At 38.8% G+C, this 20,582-nt stretch overlaps 1 protein-coding gene across 2 annotated transcripts in view; it reads right to left on the bottom strand.

The window, feature by feature from the left end:
• Positions 1–20,582, bottom strand: part of CELF2 (CUGBP Elav-like family member 2) — a 555,113-nt gene that overhangs the window by 356,001 nt on the left and 178,530 nt on the right. The window lies entirely within an intron of this gene.

Genomic DNA, 20,582 nt, shown 5'->3' on the forward strand with positions numbered 1-20,582 from the left:
TTCTGAATTCACTTCAGTAGTGCAGAACTTGTCATCTAATCTTACTTCAATAAAATATGCCTGACATCAAGATCCATATACATTGCTTTCAATACTGCCTATAAACACGTCTTTCTGCTTTGTTTTAAATGGAACCTCAGGGTACAAAGCAATACAACACAGAAATAATTGTGCCATTTTATGGTAGTGAAAGCCATGCGACGTTAAAAGCACAGCTCAACAAATTGGAATGATAAAAACATCTTTATTACATACAACTTTAAGAGATATATATATTTTTTAAATTCATGCCCTCATGATGAAAGACCTAATGAAGAGATGAAAGGAAAACAGAGGTTATTTTCAGAGAATTAAAATGCTCAGCACGGCCCAGAAACAGCAATAATATAAAAATGTTCGTCTAGGGACTTAGTAAATTCACCTAAACAGGCTGGCATCTGCATGAATGGAAACACAATTGCTTTTAATATCAAGCCTTCAGCCTGTTGTGTTTCATAACGACAAAGGAAATTCAAACAAGACTCGAGAATCGCTTTGTAATTGCAGGGGTAGCGCAGGCAAACGCTGCCTCCATTTTATTCAGTACAAAACATTGCACAGGAGTATTTTCCATTCTGAAGAAGTTCAAATATTAAAAATTAAATTAATAATTTAAAAATTAATAGTAAAACCACCAAAAAAAAAAAAAAAAACACCTCACAACCTAAGATGGACCTTTGAACTAACTGTCAGTAAGAGACATTTGTTCTGCACACTGCCCATGGTCAGAAGCTTAGAGTTACTAATCCTTTTTGCCCTAGCACCTTTTTCTTGAATCATTATGTTACTAGAGGTAAAACCAATGCCCACAGCCCTGGAGGAAAGGGCTTAGCTGGAAAGCAGCAGCTAGAAGAGGAAGGATAACTTTGTGTGTATTGCAGTAGGCTTTTCTCCACAAGACCTGGATTACCATTTTCATTTTTGACAGAGGATTTCCATGTCACCTTGGGCAAGGTACCTAATTATACCCATTCATAACACAGTAACAACTATTCCCTTTCTCTTTTGCCTTCCCCAGCCATCCTCCCACACAGAGGAGTGTGTGTTGTGTTGGACCATGTACATGCCCTGCCAAGCACTACAAATACCTTTGCCTACCTCCAACCCTGAGTGTCATGTTTTTGGTCATCAACTCACCTCTGGGTGCACTCAGGGCCAGTCAGGACAACTGCTGAAATATATGCTAGACAAACTTCTTCTTGTCTTTATGTTTTTCTCTTTGGTTTACTATTTTGTTTTGTTTTGTTTTGTTTGTTTGTTTGTGGGTTTGGTTTTTTTTTTTCTTTTTTAAACTAGTTTAGTGGAATGAAGAACAATTAAAAAAAAAAAAACCCAAACAACCAAAAAAGGACAAAATTACACAGAACAAACTCTTGTGAAAATTTTGTGTGAAAATTGGGCCTCTCACTACAAGACAGACATTGAAGGCCTGGAGCACATCCAGAGAAGGGCAATGGAGCTGGGGAAGGGTCTGGAGCATAAGTCCTATGAGGAGCAGCTGAAGGAGATGGAGTTGCTCAGCCTGGAGAAAAAAGGAGGCTCAGGGGGACACCTTATCACCCTCTACAACTACCTGAAAGGAGAGTGTAGCCAGGTGGAGTCGGTCTCTTCTCCCAGGCAAACAGCGACAGGACAAGGAGAAATGGTTTCGAGTTGTGCCAAGGGAGGTTCAGTTTGGATATTAAGAAAATAATGTGATTGATAATGTGGTTAAGCATTGAAAAAGGCTGCTTAGGGAAGTGGTGAATTCACTATCCCTGGAAGTCTTCAAAAAAGTGGGATGTTTTCTCCCCAGTGAGGGATGTTTTCCCTCATTCATTTGTTCCAGAGGATGAGCATCTTACATATATAATCAATTCCTCTATAAAAGATAACTGAAACTTCTTTGAAAAAAAGAATCAGAAACTCACAAAATGAGAAGTTTCATGCAAGATGACACGCTGTCCCTCCCTCTCTTGGACTATACTTTTCTTAGACATAAACAAACTCCAGACTCTATAAGCTTTCCTTTTCACAGCCCACTCAAGTCCAAGAAATATAATTATGTGCAAAGTGTCTGTGATTTTTAAGTTTCTGACTATGCCATCATCCTTTGAAGCAAAATTGAGCTGTGTTTTCATCCAGCATCCCCCACAACTCTCATGAGTCAGTGGAAAAACTCACCCTGCATCCTCCCAGATTCTGTCCCATTTATCAATAATTTGTAGCCAGTTACACAGAAGATCCCTTTTTCCATTATCCCACTAGGGACAAAACTGTTCAAGACACATTGATCAAATGTAGATGTGATAAAAGAAGTGACACTGTCTCTTTTACCACAATCCTCCGTACTGTTTAAATTGAAATAACTCAGATTTTCCATCTTAGATTTTCTTTTTCCAAGAGAAAGCAGCAAGAGAATCATTGTTTTGGCCTCAAGGCATTCATCAAGCCCTCTCATTTCTTTCTGGAGTTCAGCAGAGTAGCCACTTTATCTGCTGTGTGATTGGATAGATTTTTTTTTTTTTCCCAGGAAGATACTTCATTTTAGTGTATATGGAAGGTATATTGCACATAGAAACCAGGGGAATAGAGTAGCAAGGCACTAAATCTATCTGCTAAAGAACATTTATTCAAAGACAACCACAAGGTTCAATCTAATTGACAATTTCTGCTTGGGGCCCATGATTAAAATACGAAGGCTGCTGCAGGTAAGAACAGGAAAGAACTAGCACTGCCATTGGCAAAAGCTTGCACAATAGCTGTCATGACCAGCAGTTATCACCAATTTGCTTTTAGCACCTAGTATTAATCAAGATGTGATGGAAAAAGGCTTCAACTCAACAGCAGGGTGGAGCCCAGGGGAAAGAAGGTGTAATGGAGAGCAGGAACAGGGTTTTTCTTAAAAGTACGCTCTGGAATGTATCCTAAATATGCATGTGTAAATTGTTGGGTTTTACAAAACATTTTAGACATGTGAACCCATACATTGTCTGTTATGTTTTGTATAACCTTATCAATTCAATGAGATTCTATGTAAAGAATTTCTTCCCTTTGTGTCATGTCTGTAAAAAGAAGAAACAATAGGCAGAGGAGTTAAGAGTCTATTTCTGCTTTTGAAGAGTTCTCTATCAATTAACCCCAACAGATGCTAACTATGCCATGTATGTGCTGTGACTCACAGAGTGAAGCATTTTCTGAACCCAACAGTTGAGACAGCAAATATTTAATATATTTTAAGCCAGCAATCAATGAAAAGGAGATGTGGTTCACTGACCACATTCATGCAAGAAAATTCAAACACTTTCTGCCTGCACCAGTCATACACTAGTGGAAAAGATCCTTGTGTGCAGCATGTAGTTTCTCACGTGTGCCCCTCTGAGTGGTGCACCTTGGAGCAAATGGTGGTGTCCCCCCAGTTTAATGATGCATCTGCCTGGGCATCATCCCTGTCAAACTCCTTTTACAAGTAAATAGGTACAGCACAGGCACCAAAAATTCAGCCAGTCCTTCATGAGTTGAATCAAGTTTATTTAGATCTTAATGTATCCAACCTAACTGAAAATGGATAACAGTATTTATTTTTATTTTTTTGGGAAGTGAAGAACTGAGCCTTGAGAAACTGTTCAAAAATTTACCAGAATTTCTGGCAGATTTTGAAAATCACACTGAACTTAGTGGGGCCACTGCCTGCTTGGGCACCTCTCTAAAAATCACTGTAAATCATATACACACAGAGACACAGAAAAAAAGCACCATGTAAATGAAACTCTTCTTGTATTCATGTCTTCATCTGACAGAAAGAAATTGCAGTCAGGCATTTGGCCAATAATTACATGAGTACAAATTTCTAATACAGAGACTCTCGTAAAGAAAAAAACAACCTGAACTAATATTGCACTAGAGCCATGATTGTGGTTACAGAGTGGTTTCACTTGACCTAATTTAAAAGGTTTTTGTTGTTAGATAGACATATTTGTGTGTTTTCAAGTCTAACCGAGTTTAGACCAACATCAGAACTGATGTTGGTCTGCTTTTAATGGCAGTTTTGCTTTGAAAGTTTGGTGTCTCAGTCACCACTGAAATTTAGTCAGATGATCTTCCCTCTTTCAACTCCAAGTGTAAATGTCTGAAACTATAACAATTTCTTACTGTCCCTTGCATAAATCAGCTTGAGAGCTCCCCGTGTGTGACTGGAGACGAAATGGTTCTGCTCAGTGCCTCAGCTCTCCTTACAAGACTGATCTGTTTCCTCTGCTTGGCATAACACAGCTACTATAAACCCAAGCAGCCCTAAAAGATTATATTTAGGGGTCTGTCATGTGGATTCTGCTCCGATTTGTGGTTTAACATTAATTTCAGTTAATGTTTGGAGAAGATGGACTAAGGATGGTGAGGAGATGGGGGCAGGGGAAGAGAGCCTTCCTGTCTAACTTCCCAAATCCTCAGTGATGAAGGCTATAAGGATGACTTGCTGGAGGAGAGGCATCTATGCTAGTAGAAGTTTCAAGCCCTGAGAAAATCAAGTGGAAAATGCCTTGTTAGCTTTATGTAGAATCTTCACTACACCTGTCATCCTTTATTCCAGCTTCAAGACACAGATCAGGGTTTTATACCTCCTTTTCCATGTCTTTCCTGTAAAAAGTTTAGCCATTTTAAAAGGTTTATAATTTTCTTTACTTTTACTTGGGGCGAACTGTTTAGAAAGTATAGATATCCTATTTATTGTGGTGTTTTTCCCTTAAATTGGGTTAGCTGTAAAATACATACACAAATAAAATGTATCAAAACAATCAAAGCATGGAAAGTTTATCTCTGTACTCACTAACAGTTGCAACTATATTCGTTCGTACACATTTTTGAGAGGAAACCAATTATGTCACTGACTTAGTTGCTTTTCTGAAGACTCACTTCTCTCAGCTAACAACCCTTGATAGACTATTTGAGGAAAAAGAGAGGGGCTTAGTTTGTACCCAAGAGTACCACAGAAAGCTGGAAGGTGATTAGAGTGAGGTTTGAGAGTTCAAAGCAAAATATGTTATTTGATACCATTTAAATCATTTATATTCAAAGACCTAATTAGGAATGTGTATAATGAATCCTACCTACTCTTCACAGAGTACCATTTAATTCAATGTGTTTTTAAGGCTATTTGTGCTTTTCAGAAGTGGACTGGCATTGAAAAGACAGCCACAATCTCCTCTGGAAAATACATTTGATTATATTGCTGCTTAGAGACCCACAGCCTACTATAAATAGCATTTCTGGAACTACCATAATTCCACCTCATCTTTGAGCCTTTACATCATGTGCGTGCACATGAATGCATAACATGTTTAAATCTAGGAGCCAGAATTTATTTGTGCTTTGACAAATGCTACATAACCCCACCTAAGGTGTACCCTTATCTATCTATCTATCTATCTATCTATCTGTAAGCTTGAATATCTGTTTCAGCAGATCATTCATGGAGGTGCAAGGAGTTATTTAGAAACCAAGGACATTCAGTTTTACCTTACTTGATCACCTCACATACTACTTCATGCTACATTCACAAGGTCTCAGCATCCCTGGTCTGGACAGGATGTTGTGCTGGTCCATGTTGTGCCACTGCTGGCAGTTACCCATCTTGGCCATCACCAGCCAAAGCATTCCCCAAACATTCATTTCTGCCTATCTTCCTCAACTCCAGAACTCGTTTCACTTTCCAGATCTTTCCTCTTCTTCTTCTTTTTCTTTCTAAGCCTTCTCTTCCTCTCCAAGATCACATCTTTCTAAAAAGACATCTTTTTAGCCTCCTCTTCTTTCTGGGCCCCAGACTCCTCATTTATCAATGGATCTTTGAGCAACCTGGAAGATTCCTGTGGAAGGTGTCCCCACATGGCAAATGGGTTTGGAACTAGAGGAGTTTTAAGATCCCTGTGATTCTGTGAAAACAGTCTGTGTGCAGGACAAGAAGTGATCAGTCTGCTAAATGATGCATCAGTGCCATCTCTATTAATTAGAAGACTTAGCACATTCTACTTTTTCTTTAGTCTGGGTGTTCTCAAAAATCTACAACCAGTCCGCAGCAGTTACTGTGAGGAAGCATCAAGCTTTTATGTGTGACAGTTCAAAAGTTCAAATCTGGACAGTCACTCCCCCACAAATCCCATTTATCTTGCCCATGTTAGCATTAATTATTTTTTTTGGCTGCGACTGTTGTCAAACATGTATTAACTCATCTCCTGCAAGTGCTTCACTGCAAAGTCACACGATTTGAAGCAGGATAATGATAAAAATCTATTTGTATACGACTACAACACTTGTTTACAGATTACATGTATGTTGATAAGATTGTTGTTCTCTGCTGTTTTTATTAGGTGGTGTAAGGCAGGCACTAATCTCCTGATTTGTGAGTATCAGCACTTTGCATTAACTCTCCCTCTGCTGGATAACCTGTTGAGCTGCTGCTACATTTCATAAGAATCCCCACAAGGCAGCAAGCATAACTCATAAGTTAGATACATCCCTCCCTTCCAAAATACCAAATGCATTTAATCATGCCCACAAATATTAGCTTTAGCTTTATAAGCCTCAAATGAGCACACAAATCTTACTATCACTATTTGGAGTCTAAAACACTGGAAAGATTCCCAAGTAAGCCACTGTGATTTTGGAGAACACTAGGAATTTCAAGCAAAGCAGTAAAACATAACCTGCCCCAAACAAGCAAATATATTCCTCTGCCAAACCAAAGTTCACAGCAAAGTTAAACACAGTATTAGAAACAAGTGAGATTCACAGAGAAGAAAAGGCAGGAGAAGTTCAAAACCCAATGAAAACGTACCTCCCTAAACCAAGAGCTGTTTCCATAATATGCCAGTATGGAACTCAATCATCAACACTCTTTGAACAGTTAAAGGTGGAAAATACTTAGAAGGAGTTGCCTTAACAAGAACTGGTTTAAAAACTTCCCAACTAATGTCTTAATTTTGGACTGTGCAGATTGGGGGGGAAAAAAAAGGCAAACAACAGGAAAAAGGTCAGACTCTCTTAGGAGCTCAAATGCCAAAAAATGAGAGCATGAAGAATTTTTTAAGCACTAGCCATCACTTTTCCTGTCTCAGCGAGTGCCAGTGAGCAAGAGGATAATTTGAAAACTTGGCTATAGACCCCTCATTCTCATTTTGTTTCTTTTAAACAAATACTTCAGCCTAACTATCTCCAGGACAAACACAGCCAAACGACAAAAGATCCCCACCCAGCACTCCCTGGTTATTAAGCCCTTGGTTTGCCATAGAGCTTTCTTCAACAAATAAAAGCATAAATATATTGTCTTCACACATAATTGGGGGACATGCAGCTAAGATTGATTAGCACTGGTATGTAGCCTTAAAAATAACAGGTCTTTGAAACAGCAAGCTATGAGCATGAGAATATAAAAGAAGTAGAGTTAAACTATTTAAAATGATTTAAAATCTTTCACTGAAGCACGCTGCCAGAAACTTTTGCAAGCTGATGTCTTCTATGGGTGTTAGATGAGAGTTTTACTTGGTTTCTATAGTACACATTTGAAAGGACAATGAAAACTTGGCCCAGAAACAGGACTGATACTTCCCATTTGGAATCAGGAAACATTTATATCACATGTAGTCCAGAGTGAGAGGGAAACATGACAGCTGAAGCAGAAGTGAAAACTTGGTCAGAAGTTGATGTGGATTTTGGAAGAGTAATTTTTGTAGCATTGAGAAGTCAGAAATCCTTGTGCGGTTCCTGTTTTAAAAATTCATGGACTTGAGACCACAAAAGAAACGAAGGTTTTAAAAGCAAGTCCTAAGATTGTGCAACAATCTTAGAGTGGATGTAAAGAAAACCTCATGGTATGATTTTATATGTATTAAAAAAGAAATTAGCAAATTTCTGCATTTTTACCTTCTGAGTGAACAAAAAGTTATTGACCCTAAAAATCTTCATGTACACGTGAGTATCTGTGTGTTTGAAGATCAGAAATCCCCATTCACACAATCATTTTTCTTAGAGCCAAGGAAATTTGAAATGATGAAAACTGGATTCATTATCTGTACTTCTAAAGATTTCACAACACTAGGATGATGGGCACCACCATATTGCCCTGTGATTCAAATATCAGACTCATAATAATGTTTCCCAACCCCTCTTGTCACTGACAACACTGCACAGAAAATTAAAGTTCACGATTTTTATTGATGGTCTCTCAAAAAAACCAAAATAGTAATCATTAACTGAAAACTTGAAGGGAAGAAAAAAAATAGTAAATCCCAATTTTTTTTGCAACTTTATCTGCCATGTTTGTGTAAAGTTTTGATTCTGTTTGAAGACAAGAGTTGTTCTTTTTCTCCAGGACAGAAAGAGGGAGAGTTCAAATTCAGCTATTTGCAAAGAAGGAAAGTAAAACTGCAAAGCAGCAGGAGTTTGAAGGGGTAATCGAGTTAAGGATCATTCCAGCAATTTGATTCAATTCACCACGAGCTTAAGAACCACTCAAAGGTTCAACTCAGATTTTGATTTGACCCCTCAGATTTGACATTTATGGACTTAAGTTGACTATTGCTGATTTCAAAATAAAGTGAACACTGTAGTCCCTTCCCATCCTCTTTAGAAATAAGATGTGTAAGTATAGGCACATACAAATGTTAGCTTAATCCCTCCCACCTTTTTTGAACCTCTTGCTCAGCTTCTGAGATGCTTGGCAAGAAGGTGGTAATCTCAAAAGTATTAAATTGTCTTAAGCCTCCTGACAACAGGCAGTCAGGTAAAGACACAGAACCTTTCAAGTACATTGCTTCAACAAGGACACTTTTAATTCTCTATAACATCAATACCTCATCTTCCACTCCTCCAAAAAAAACCCAAAACCAAAAATCACACACACCCACAAATCCCAAAATAAAACCTACCCCAAATCAAATAAAATAACAAAAAAGAAAGAAAATAATATTAATAAGTTAATTTAAAAAAAAAAATAAAAGAACTTTAACACTGAAACCACCAGAAACAGCAAAAAAGCCCAAAGCAGGAATTGCCCCTATCCCCAAATATGAATCTTCATCTGATTCAGCACGAGAGGATCCAACCAAGACACACACACACTATCTCTGAAGAGATAAAACAGATTTCAAGGATTTCAGGTCTTCCAGAGTAAATTTTTCAGCCTTAATGTGGAAAGATAATGTAGAGGAAAAATAACTTGCAATACCAAATGAATAAATCTTGGTTGAACATACAGGTTCTTCCACACAAAACCAAATTAAATGAAAACCAAAAGTGTTCCAAATTGTATGAAGGCTCTCTATGGACATAATACAGTTCTCCATCCATATATTTTCAGATGCACTATCCAACTTCAGAAAGTTTGAATTACAACCTACAAAAGATTTTATGATCTTGAAATCTTCAGGACTCTGTCTTTTCTGGTCAGTCTAATCTAATCCTTTACCTCAGAGAGATGTCTGCATTTATCTTTGATCACCACCACATCAAGCTCCCAGGAATTAAATGAGAATCTTGTTACATTAAAATAGAGTTGTTTATAATCAGCCAAGCACAAGCTGTTGGTATGGCTAGCTGCCACACAAATCAAGGTTAAAACGGGCCAGGCTTACAGCTGAAATATAACTAACATGACATTATTCCTTCAGACATTTGGTTGGGCTGACAAATTTGTAGCTCTGTAATTCACACAATGTCCCCATGACATGTGGCAGTACAGCCATTGTGTATGGAGATTTTTATCATGGGAAGGGGGAGGGAGGGAAGTGTACATTTTCCTCATGCAATTCTTTCCCATAACAATGTCAGAAGGCATGCTGACTTGCTAAAGTATACAATTTACCTATCTGAGAGTACACTAAGTTCAAATGGTGATGGATAATTATTTTAATGCAATGTAAAATTACCCCGCAGAACTCATTGGTCCAGAAAGTGGTTAAGGTACTGTATACAATACAGCTAATAAAAGTATATTCTTTAGTAACAAAAGGCTTGAAAGATGTGGTTTTTTTCTCATGCATTGCATCAATAAAGAAAATGTTGTTAGAATCCAGTATTAAGAAAGAAAATTCAACAAGTAGGATTTTAATACTCTTGTATAACACAGCAATTGTCTCTTTAGATCAGACAGGAGTTTATTTTTATGTGACCTTCCATTCTTAGGAGGTACAAAAAGCCTCCGTGGATAGAGATATGTTGCCAAATAAGGAAAGATTCTCCTCGATCTCAGACAGTAGTTGGCCAAAACGTGAGGACTTACATCCTTCTCATTCAATTTAATCCCATCTGATTGTAGATGTTCTCATCACCCATAAAAATATATTGTTTTTTTCCCAGTTCTAAGCATTTGGCCTCCATGGTTTCTACTGGCACAGTATCCTGTGAGCTAGTTGCCATGTGGGTTATTGGTTTTAAACATTTCAGAAGATATTTTTTTTCTCTTTTGTGTTATGAAAACATTCAAACAACAAAAGCCTAAGTCAGAGTTTCTGAGAAGTGCTAGCTACTCTGTACAACTCTTTGCTTCTGTAATTAAATACTCCTCATAAGGAAGCCCTTCTAGGTCTGAAACGTTTAGCTAACTATTGTTGGAACCCCTCGGTTCAAGCAGAGTTTTTATCATCTTCCTGAAGGAATTCAAAATTGGCTGCTCCTGCTGAGACGACACGAAGATACCATATATAGGTAACTGCCCGGTTCCAGACCATCACATCTTAAGGAACTGTCATACATACTGATTATACAGCTCCCTCCCTGCAAAGCTGATTTTAGTCTGCAGTGCCACACTAAGTTTCCAGCTGCTGAAGAAATAAAACATGCCCAACCCTTTGCTGCAGAGCTAGTTCTGCTTTCCCATCCCACTTTCACCATGTAGATTTGTGCAAACTTCCTGTGTGGTCTGACTGCTGGTGTGTATTATAAGAACAAATAGGGGAAAAATAAAAAAAAATAAATGCAGAACTTGTTCTTTCCTCCAGATTGTCACGTTTTGTGACGTTGCAACCCGGAGCACGACGTTGTTTCGTGTCCAAATCACAAGCTCACTGTATACATGGCTCATCTGCATCAACAGAACTTGTTTCCCCCCGTTGTTATAGACTGTATTTTCATATTATCTGCTTAAATTTAATCCACAGTGTGAAGTGCCAATACAGGATGTACAATGAACTTTACAATAACTTGCTGAGACTTTAGAGGGAAAACAAGGCAACAATTAGTACAGTCAGATTGACACAGGTACACGGGACACTCAAGCTACGTTTCTGTACATTACAGGATATTTTGTTTCAAGGTGTTTTTCTTAAACAGTGGCTATGATGTTTTAGAGGGTTTTTTGCCTTTTTTTTTGTGTGTGTGTGGTTTTTTGTTTATTTGGTTTTGTTCTGGTTTTTTTGGATTTTTTTCTCCCTCTGGAAATTAACTGAAATCTTCTCCTAGGACCTTTCTTGCTATGATGCATGTCCAGTAAACATCTGTAACTGTGGTAAAAATAATTCTGACAAAGGTAATTTCTCATGTGCATGTGAATAGGATAGAGTTGTGCCTCCTGGAACTGGACCTGCAGATTCATCCATGCTCATTCTTCTTGTTACTTTTACTCAACCACACAAAAGTGAACAAAAGAAATTTTCTTTGCAGATGGAATTTTTTTTGTGCTCTATTATCATGGCAAGAATAATTGCCTGTTTGTGTTGTTGGACACTGTGCTGTGCTTGGTTGAACAGTATATACAGATAAGATGGAGAAGAAAGCATGTAAAGTAGAATATCTGCATCCCAGACTCATATAGATAGAAAAACTCAGATTGTGGTTTACTATAGAAACTATTGCTAGAGAAGGTACTTCTAAGTTAGGGGACCTCTTAGTAAGAGGCTAACTTGCTTTTTTTCTTGGGGGTGGAGAACTGAGACTGCTTTTAAATTCTTATGAGAAGAATGAGAGCAAGAGAAGACCACCAAGTCCACATAAAATAACAATCTAGCCAATTTGAGGCATCTGCAGTTGTGCTTGTAATACCTGCATGCACAGTGTAAGCTCTCATTAATTACAGATTTTAATGAATCTCATGGTAAACAGAACAGCTTTTGCAGGAATGAAGAAAAAGAAAAAACACCTAAAAGCCCCCAAACCCACCTTTAAAAAAAAAAAAAATCAGAAAACTTTCAGCTCAAATAGGTAACAAAAAAAAAGTTACTTTGCAATACAGAAAATTTGGCTTCTCCTGTCACCACTTCCCAATGATTTAAAGTTCATATGCAACTTATGTAGTTAGTTTACTCAACTTGTCTTAGGTTTAAGTTGGTTAATAGATTATGGTAAATTTTTGTATCTACTTCATTGCTAACTAAAGAGCAAAGAGCTGGGTCATCTGTTTCTCCTTAACACAGGAAAAAGTAACTAGAAAATTAAAACTTAATGTAACTTTATTCCCAAGAGCTTTTTAGAGTCCAGACTTCAGACAGAGTAAAACTGGGCATCAACAGGTTGGAATTAATTAATACAGTAAGCACTTTGACCAAGACATTTTTTCTTCTATTAGATCCAGAAACTTTATGTATAAAAAGGAAGATGTCAAGTCTTCTGCAAAGCACATGGGTTCCAACTCCCAGTTACTCTAAATCAGTAGGTCTTTCTCAATGGAGCTTTGTCAGTTTGAGTCAGCTAGAAATCTAATCCCAAAAGTCACATAAAAGTCCCTGCCAATTAATTCCTCTTGGAGTCAATGAAAGTTTACATCGGTATTCAAACACTTTTCTCCCCATCACCTCATTTGAGACCTTTAATATCTACCTCCCCCTTCCAAGCACATAATTCTTCCCAGACTACATAAATCCTTGATTTTGGCATCTCCAGCCGAAACTTGACCCTGGTCAACAACATTTTGCAGCTCTGGGCAAGGTCAGTTTTTCCAACAAGGGGGAAGTCTGAGGGCTACAAGGGACACCAACCAGCCTCAGCAGTGCCAGCTACGGTTGGGGCTGAAGATCTACCCCAGTACCACACCAGGGCAGAAAGGATGTCCAGCTGAAGTACCAAGTTAGCAAACATTCCCAGTCCCTCTACGACAGGGCACATAAAAATTAACGTTCAAACACATAACACGGATCACGGACCCAGTACTTCTTGAAGGAAGTTGTATGGAAAGCCATGCAAGCCTCACAGAGACTAGAAACCACCTCTGATTAATAAGCAGTAACCCCTTGCTTGCTTAAAACAAAGATTAATTACAGGCTAAGAGACTGAGAAGTTAAATTCATCCCACAAATGCTTGAAGGTGATTTTAGTTACTATTTGCAAAATGAGGTAGTCTCAGCTTGAGATCTGCCAGTGCCTCCTAGTTCAGGATTAAAGTAATAGGAAGAATAGTGCTCAGTTGACACACAAAGATTAATTATATTGTGGATTTATAACCCATTTGGGGAGAAAGATTATTAAGTCCACATATTTTTCAGAACTGAAATGTCCATTGCTTCAAAGACTCACTTAAGTCCTTCCTATAACACTACTGTTTTCTTTGGGATCTGGAAACCAAGATTTAAAACTAAGAGTCTTAAAACTAAAAAAAAAAAACAAACAACCAAACAAAAAAACCCCACACCAAACAAAAAACCCTAACCTCTTTCCTCTTTAAAACTTTCCATGGTATCTTACAAATCCTTGAATGGAATATGCTTAATCAAATCACTCAAAAGTCATACCAAGATTTTTAACCCCAACTAAGTTCTATTCATCTATTAATTTAATACAGAAATGTAGTCTGCCATTCAGATGTGTTAAGCTGAGAATCAGTGTTCTACTATAGAAGACTATTGCAAAATTACCTGAAAAAGTAAATTAGTTTTTTAACAGATAAAAATTATCTTTTACACAGCATTTCTGGAAGATAACTGGCTACAACCAATTCAACTTGACATCTGGAAAAGAAAAAAAATTCTGGGACAAGTTACATGACAGATTTTTCCAATCTGAAATCCATCCATTCCACAAAAGAGGGAGACAGTACAGTTGTGATAATCACTGGAACCCCCCAATATTTCTACCTTTAGAAGGTCTTCACTTTCAAAACTCAGTTGCATAATAACAAATGAACTGCAACAAAAAAGCCAGTGTCTGCAGATCAACAGGTGTTCAGTAACAAAGTCGTTCACTAACACCAGCTGGGGACTAACTCAAGAACAGGTGTCCTAAAATCAGTGATCAGGACATCCCTCTGTTTCCAGTGAATGCAAGGACTTACCCATGTGAGGAAAAAAAATGAGGAATTTCTTACACTTGCGATGAAACAGGGAGAAACACATACAATCAAAGAAAAAAAATCTGAGAAATTATATAAAAATGCAATTAATATGAGATTAGGTTTGAAGCTCTTTTTTTTTTTTTAATTAAGGAAAATTAGAGTATAATCAGTAGAAGCTTGTTTAGCTGCTCATATAAAAAATGCTGCATGGTAACATTTAGGTTATGATAAGGTTTTTTTTAGTTCCACTGAGCATTTTCAGGGGTATTAGAGCTCCTGAAGTCTGAACAGATTCGTTGGGAGACAGTGATACACACCAGACAACACCCATAGGGAACAGTTAGAGCATTTTCCTAAGAGATAAGAAATTCATCTCTGGCACAGGTCAAGCAAAGGAAAATCTTAGCAACAAAGACTGCAAATCTCTCTGCTTTCACCTTCCTTTGCTCCCTCCTTGGTACAGCATCTTGAGACTAGCAGGGGTGCAAGAGATCTTTAGTGAACCTTGAAAAAAACAAAGCCTAACAACTTCTTGGAAAAAAAGCTGGTGAGTGCAAGGAATTTGTATGGCTTGTCCTTGGTGCCTTCTTGCAAAGACGGAAATAATGAAGTAAGTGAGTAAGGAATTATTTGTCCTCAAAAGAATTAAATTCTAGTTTTAGGTAAATAAATTATTATTATGAGGGCAGGTGGTGAAAAGCCCAGCCCAAGGCTGAGCCCCCACTGCTGTGGCTCTATAGGACTGATCCATACATCTCTATAGCCATGAAAAGTTTACAGCCAAAGTAGATAAGACAGGTATTAACAGGTCCATTTTACCAGTGGGAACTGAGGCACACAGAGATTAACTAACTCATCCAAACTGACACAGAAAGCCTGGGAAAAGCGTGAAATTATAACCTTATCTCTCAAGGCACAATGTAAGGCTGCCACTGCCCGGTTACCTTCCCTGTGTAAAGGCAATTTCCTCCTAATTTCAGTTCCACTGAGTGCAGAGGTAGACAGAGCTTAAAATTTGCAATGGGTTACTTATGAAAGAGCTGCCAAGATCTGCAGGAGTGCATTAGGACTGTCACTGATTTAAGAGATGAAGATGATGAAATGGTAGAAGAAAGTCAGCATCATTAAATAATGTGTGCAGGAAAGTATGATCCTGCTTTTACTTACATCCTGAAACATGTGCATCCGTGTAACTGGATGTCAGTAATCACCAGTCAGAAAAGAAATTATGGGGTATAAAAGATGAAGAAATGATACAACCTCCACCTCCTCTCAAGAGGAAGGAACCTAAAGTCAATGCCTCAAGGCCTTAGCAGGGAAACCACTCCAAACAGCTTCCACATGTCCCAAAACATGGATGGAACACAAATTGACACGCAAAAGAGTTCTTCCAGTGCATTGCTTTGCTAGGATATGCAACCAGTGTAGCAAACCACAGAATTTATTTGCTGCAAGATGTTCTGGATTCAAAGTTAAAACTGCAAAGTCCATCAGATAAATCCATGGAGGAAGCAACCATCAGGGAAAAACCATTGCTGCTGGCATGGGAAGTCCCTGAACTGCAGATTACCTGTGGCTGGCAGAGTGTTACTACTCCTACTATCTTACTGGCATAGACTCTGGCTAGACAGCTGTGTTACTGGAGCAGTAATTTTATATTATGTTTTAGGAGTAAGGGCAATTTAAATAATTAGGCAAAGGAACAGAGCAGCAACAGTAAGTAAACCTCTTTGTGAGAGATCATTCATTTGAATTGGATGGTTAAATCCCCCATAAAGCACCTGGAAGATTTAACAACTCATGTCCAAATGAACGAGATGTAATAAGCTTGTACACAGGCTTGGTATGAAAAGTGGATTGTTTTTAGCAAAACGGTGGAGAATAACCTCTTATTGAAAAGAGTGATAGTGAATTTTAATCAGAGGAAAAGAAAGGTACAAGAATAAATCTGCACAGGCTTAGAGGAGTACTAGATGACTTTCTCAGCCATCAACAATAAATGCAGGAGTGTATTACATCCTAATCTGTTATTTTCTGTTATCTTTACTTTTTCAATCATCCCATATATTCTGCCTTTCTAATGGTGTTAAAAAAAAAAACAAGAAAAACTGCCCATATTGTCCTCTACAAAGTGCAGAAGAAGCACAGATACAAAACATGAAAAAAGGATTAAAAATTCATGCTTCAAAATAGCTGGCCCTAATTTTTCATCCCAGTATGATTCACATGAGTGACTGTAGAGTTACACATTCAAACCGAAAGGAGAGGAATCCACACTATGTTTTGCTGCTCATATTTATCTTATCAGAACTTGGCAACAGCCACCATGCCCTGGTGATTCTCATCTGTGTCACGACCTGGACGTGTGTGACCCTCACTAACACCCCCTTCAATGCCACCTCTGACACCATCTGTATTTGTAGAGTGGTGAACTGGAAAACCATTTCTCAAATGTGTTTTTAGTTATTACAAGTTACACACACCCTCTTTTCATGCCTTTTTTTTTTTTTAAGTGAACATATTGTGGCAATTATGAGAGAATTTGTATTCTCCACTGACATCCGAAATTCCTTTATCTGTATTTCATGGTGGCGATGGAGTCCAGAATTATGTCCCTGGGCCAAACTTTCAGGGTTTGTTTTCTTTTGTTTTTTGAGTACTGGATGGAGACAGCATTGTCCAGGTCCTCAGAGTAAAGCACTCGTGAAATGTTTTCTTTTTTTTGCTCCTTTCTCTGAGCAGTTTTGTGCTGGGGATCCATGCATTAACTGATATGTTCAGATACTGAATACAACACAGGATGGCTTCTCTCATGCTTTGCTAAGATGAAAAAGCAAAAGCCAAAACAGAAACAAGGTTGGTATCACTATAAAAATATCGATTTTTTTTTCTTTGCCCACAACCAAATTGGAGCTGTTATGTCTACTTTCCTCCCCCTTCCCCAATTTGAACACTTCGAAGCTATTTAGCACCTCAATTCAGAGGCAATCACAGGAACGGGGTGTGGGGATGGGACTATTTGCCCAAAATAGCTCATAATACAAACATCAACAAGGCTGAAATTGCTCTTCCTGGCCGGGACTGACTTGCCAAGCACGAAAAAACCACTTTTTTCCTGAAAAGCCAAGCCATTAACAGGCTGTTTGGATGGTGTTTGTGGTGGAAAAAGACATTTTGGAGAGAACATTTGAATTGGTACATCCGCCTGACACATGACGTGTTGCAAACAAGATGTTCCCAACTCCAGCAGCCAAGTTGGATGGGCCAGTTGAATAGGACTTGTGAAATTAGGATGATCTGCATGCAGAGCAGCACAGCAAGACTTGCTGCTTCCCAGACTGTAACCTGACCACTCATCTGAGTGAAAACTCCTACTCTGTGCTTGGATTTCACCTTGAGGTTGTGAAGTCAAGTTAAAACCAACTTTAAATTTTTTTTTCCCTAGTAATATGCCATAGAAAGGTCACATATTTCTTCAGACAGGAATGCAAAGGTACAAGGTCTTCACGTGTACAGGTAACTCATGTGGTTTATAGTACTGAATTTAGCCTTGCTGGAGAAAAATTAAGGGAGAAAAGCAACAGAGGAGACATGCCTTGAGGGATTACTTTTTTTTTCCTCCTCCTTTTTATGTCTCCCCTTGCCAGGCTACTGCTCTGCTTTTGCTGTTGTAGGGGCCCAGAGTACATGTCTCTTCAGAAACAGTTGTCCCTGTCACATAAGAGGAACAAAACCACACCCTGGAAGCATAGAGGAAGTTCTGAACAGGGATTAGAGACTTTTCTGAAGTCACAGCAGCTGATCTTGGTCTCTCTTGTGCACTGAGGGGGCTTAACTCCCATCTCATTTTGGGGATGGGTAAAGGGGATTTCTGTGTCTGGGGAGGGCTGGATGAGCACACACCCTTTGCTGGTAAGGCTCTGAAGGATTTTAAAAAGGTCTGAAGTTTTGCCAATCTCTCCTGGCTCCAAGGAATACAACAAGACATGGCACTTATTGTAATCACACTATCAAAAGTGAGAAGGCATCTATAAGGGAGATCAGGCACTGGTATTTTAATGTCACAGCATGGATTTTGTGCTGGGAGCTTATCCCAAAAGAGAAAACAGGAGGAAAAAAAAAATCCATGGACTCTCTTTCCAGTAACTCTGATATTCAGGTCGCTATCAAGAAATCCAGAAATGCACATTAAAAAGTGTTGGAGCACTTGTGTTCCCCCTCTTACTGTAACATGAACCCAGAGGGTGTTGAGACTTGCCAGAAATTATTGCAGCTCTCACTGTCCTACCTCAGACAGACCCAACAAAAGAGGGAGGCCTGATGTAATACTATATATACACACATCATATTGCCATTTATTGGTTTAAATACCTCTGCTGGCTCTCCCAGCTCAGCTGGGTGAAGTCCAACAAAACCCCTGCCATCCTCCAACACCACCTCTCTCCCTCCTTTTAGGCTTCACCGCCAACCACAGCCTTGCCTGTTGTTATGTTGCACCTTTATCTTCATTATTACCTTCATTCAGAGGTCAGAGGATGAGCTTCCAGTGGATTTGGGGAGCAGGGCAGAGGAGCCAGAGCTCAGCTGAGATGGGGGTAACCAGCACTAAGGCAGCCCATAGCTGCTCTTTCCTCCTGGGAGTTATTAAGTCCCAGTGTAAGTATTCCCACCTGCTGCCTCCACAGGATCTGCATCGTTCAGTCTTTTTCCAGCTAAGCAGGTCTCAAACTGAACGAGTCCCAGAAAAAATTACAGGGGGTGCAGAAGGAAAACGAAATTGAGAATTTGCTGCTGTACTCTGTGGCTGATCGTGGCATTTGCTACAGCAACTCATTTGAGTCTGAAAGAATTGTTTTGTGCACCTAAAAGAAACACATAGAAACATTCCTCTATTTCTTATAAATATTAGCTACAGGCTCCTTAGGTTCATGGAGGGGAGACACTAAAACCAGGAACCTCAGAGGCATCAAATGTTGAAAATTAGCCTGCAGAAAAAGAACTAAAATATATAAGAAAAGGTAAAAGTGGCATTGCAGTGTAATAAGTCACAAGCCATTTGAGCTGCATGTTGACTTCTAGCTCTTTTTTTTTTGTTCTGTCAGTAATCATTCCACTTGTATTACATATTGCCTTTTCCCACCTCTTAACCGTCTACATCCTGTAGTTGAGCTGCACATTGTCACATCTAGGCAGAGCTGCTGCTGTGATCACACACAGAAATATCCAGATATAATCACATCTTTGACTGACTTTGTCTCCATACAGTTGCAATCTCCAGATTCACACACGAAGTTGGGAAACTTCAGGCATGTTGTAGGGGAAAAGTGCCAGGGAGATATTTCTTCTACAATCGTGTAAACACATAATTTTTCTAAGTAAACAGGATTCTTAGAGAGGGCAACATTGTCTCCTCCTTAAATCTTCATGACTTTCAAGTCCTCTGTGTCACCCCTGAACTCAGCACAAACTTGGCGTCACCTGACTTGTCTAGCAGAGCAATCAGAAATAGTCTCATAGAGCTAGATAAACTTAAAACAATTCCTAGAATAGCTTTTCTGGAGCACACACGCCGTAAAACAACACATATGGAGCTCTGCAAAAACACTTCACTGACATTCGTCGGTGGTGACTCACAAAAGTCACCCCGGCTCCGGGCCGATGCGGGGTGATCACCCAGCCCGGATGCCAATCACAGCCCCGCGCTCCACCATCCTGCACAGCGCTACATTTGAGCCGACGTCCTCGCTGAACTTTTGGAAGTCAGATAGAAACTCGTCATTCTGTGCCGACAGCCCTAAATGACTTGAAAAATAAAATAAAATAAACTTGCAATAAGCCCGCCGTGCCAAGTCTCATACCACAGACAAGGAGAGAGGATCCCAGTCCACATTCCTACAGAGAGGCTCAGAAAACGGTCAGAGAATTTTAGACGTCTAAAATAGAAAGTTCAGTGAGGGAAAAAAAGCCTTAGTCGTGTAAGTAGAGTTTATATTTTGACTTTGAAGGGTTGTTTTTCCCCTGTCAGTTCAGAACACAGTAAGATCTTTAAAACATTGTATCAAGAAGCTAAAGTATACTTTAAAATATTATTATTGCATACATATAATAGTAATATCACAATTCATACCCCCCAACCCCTGCAGTTTACTCATTTTAAAAAAGATTATTAGGTGCAGCTTCATGCTTTACATAAAAGCTGAGGGAAATCTATGAAACTTTAAATTTAACTAATTTTATAATTTTGCCATCTACATTCCCACGTTTCCAATGTCTTAGTGAAGTTTCTGCAAACCATCTGCAAAGTTTTATATGTCCG

Source organism: Manacus vitellinus, unplaced genomic scaffold (genome assembly GCF_001715985.3).
Source record: "Manacus vitellinus isolate BGI_N305 unplaced genomic scaffold, ASM171598v3 scaffold_13_pilon, whole genome shotgun sequence".
NCBI lineage: Eukaryota > Metazoa > Chordata > Aves > Passeriformes > Pipridae > Manacus > Manacus vitellinus.